Source organism: Pteropus alecto, unplaced genomic scaffold (assembly GCF_000325575.1).
Source record: "Pteropus alecto unplaced genomic scaffold, ASM32557v1 scaffold76, whole genome shotgun sequence".
In the NCBI taxonomy this organism is placed as follows: Eukaryota; Metazoa; Chordata; class Mammalia; order Chiroptera; family Pteropodidae; genus Pteropus; species Pteropus alecto.
In genome coordinates, this window is record NW_006443138.1 from 6,967,650 (window position 1) to 6,970,207 (window position 2,558).

The following is a 2,558-nucleotide window of genomic DNA, read 5'->3' on the forward strand; positions in this document are numbered from 1 at the left end:
TCATATGGTTTCTGCTTCTTTGTCTTCCCATTTTGACTGCCTTTCCATGTCTGTTTCTATGTACTAAGCAAAGCTCCTAAGTCTCCCGGTCTTATTAGTGTGGATTTGTGAAGTAGGTGTCCAGTAGCACAGTTCTGAGATGGGTTCAGCTGTAGGCCAAACTTAGCCCAAGCCTCTACCCCTCCGGGGCCACGTGTTAAGATTCAGCAAGCAATCCACAGATTATAGTTGCCTCATAAGGCCACACCAGAAACCGAGGCTGCCTCCAGTGTGAGTCTCAGCAAGGAGCACCTGACTTGTTGAAGATACACCTGGATGTGGCTTGGGGGGGCCCAAGATGGAGGAGGTGGGGTTTCAGGGAATCCTCTGGGCAGAGCAACCTCTGTTATCTAGTTTGATGACGTCTTGGCTATGGCGTTGCTGTGTCCTGCACACTGGTAGTGGGGAGGGCTCAACAGGAAACAATGGATGCCACCAGCACTTCTGTACCCAGCCAGTCTCACTTCGGCCCTCACTCCAATAATGTCTTCCTGTAAGTCCCTGGTGCCCGCTGAGCGCAGCCGAATGGGCACTGGTGCTCAGAGTGAGCAGGTCCATCAATGCAAAAATCCGCTGGTAGATGCAGCCCCTTTAAGAGGAGTCTGCTGCTGCTGTTGCTACAGCCTCCATCTCACTCAGGGGCTCAGGACCAGGCAGCCCCACGTCCTCTCCCCGTCCTACTTTCTGCCTTTGCAGGGTGTTTTCTTGGAATTCTCCCTAGTTTTATGGCTTGCTCATTTAGATCCCAGGAGATTTTTCCTTGCTGCTGCTCTTTGTTTCTGTCACAATTTTGAGCTGGTCGCCAGAGGGATGAACAGAGCCTGTATCATTTATGCCATTTTTTTCTCTCTCTCGAGGTTCATTTCTTCTGCCAACAGATGGGCAGTTACTCCAGCATCATTTATTGAAAAGGCTATTCCTCCTCTGTTGAATTGCTTTTGCTCTTTTGTAAAAAGTTACTGGGCATATTTGTGTGAGTCTATTTCTGAGCTCTCTATTCCATTCTATTGATCTATGTGTCTTTTCTCTCCTTCAATACATTACTATCTTAATTACTGTGATCAGTTTTTAATAGTGGTCTTTCCAGTTGGCATCTCTTTATTATTTATTTTTTACTCAAAAATTTCTGAAATTAATAAATAGATGCTGCAAATGTAACAAATTTTCTCTGATTTCTCTCATTCTCATTCTTCTATCAGGTTGAGTCAACTATGATAAAATTTCTCTTCTTGTCTACCTGGATTTGTGGTTTATTCAGATAGCCAGAACAGTGTTATATGTAAATGCTACGACATGTGATGTATTAAAAAGTCTGGAATTTTTCTCATGAGTTTATTAAATTCATAGAATCATGAGATCATATATGTAAGCACTTACAATAGTCTTTAGCATACTGTAAGTGCTCAATCTATATCAATTTAATTGTTCTGATTACTTTATAATAATTTGTTTTTATTGTTTAGAGAGGAGAGCGTACTGTGGAGGGGAAGAGAAGAAGCTATCATTTCTTGACTATTTAAAATTTGCTAGAATATTCATGGTATGATTTCAACAAAGCTACAAAGTAAACATTATTACTCTCACAGTGGAGGAAGTTGAGCTTCACGGAGTATGAATAACTGGCCAGGCTCATAGAGATTTGAGTAGTTACTTAATTTTTTTTTAATTGAGAGGTTAGTTGGCAAATATGTTTAAGGCACCTGAAGCCAAGTTTATATCACTCCCAGGAACTGTGTCCTCTGATGGGGCTAAATTAGCCATGAATAACCTTTTAATGGTTTGATGATGTTGGAAAGAAAAAATATTTATCTAGTACCTGGGTTCATAATTCTAAGTCTTGGATAGTGCCCTGTTTTAGTGTCCTGCTTGCCATTCAGAGGCACTTTCCCAATTAAGATCTCACTTGGCTGCATTAACAGAAAATTATATTCTATTTTCTATAAGCATCTTTTTCTTTAAATTTCAAAGGATCCAAGGATAATTACTCAGTCCAGAGTATCTATCCTATTTACTCTCACTTTATCCTAAAGCTGGACAGCCCAAACAACTCAAAAAAATGACCTGTTCATAGCTATTGACACTGTTGCTAAGCCTTAGTCCTTCTTAAAGAGAGGCCAATGACTGTCCCCTTCACCAGCCCAGAGACAGTTGTTGCTGAAGCATGTGGGAAGCCCAGTCAGGGGGAACAGATTTTCTGCATGTCTTCTCTGTTGCCAGGATGCTGATACATGATAACCTATGACTGACCTCTCATAAGGTTTCATACTGTAACTCCCTCTCTTCTAGCCCCAGAATAAAGCATGTCTGTCCCCCAACAAAGCTGGCTCCTTTCAGACTACTCCTATTCTCTAGTTTTGCCACCCCACCTTCAACGGAGTCCAGAAGGGCCCCCTCTTAATGGGGCTTTCAGCCTTATAGAGGCAGAATGCATCAAAATGTGGCTATGATACAGAGAGAGCAAGAGAAAAAGACTGAATCATCTTTGAGAAGCTGCTGAGATGAGAGTGGTGTTAACAAAG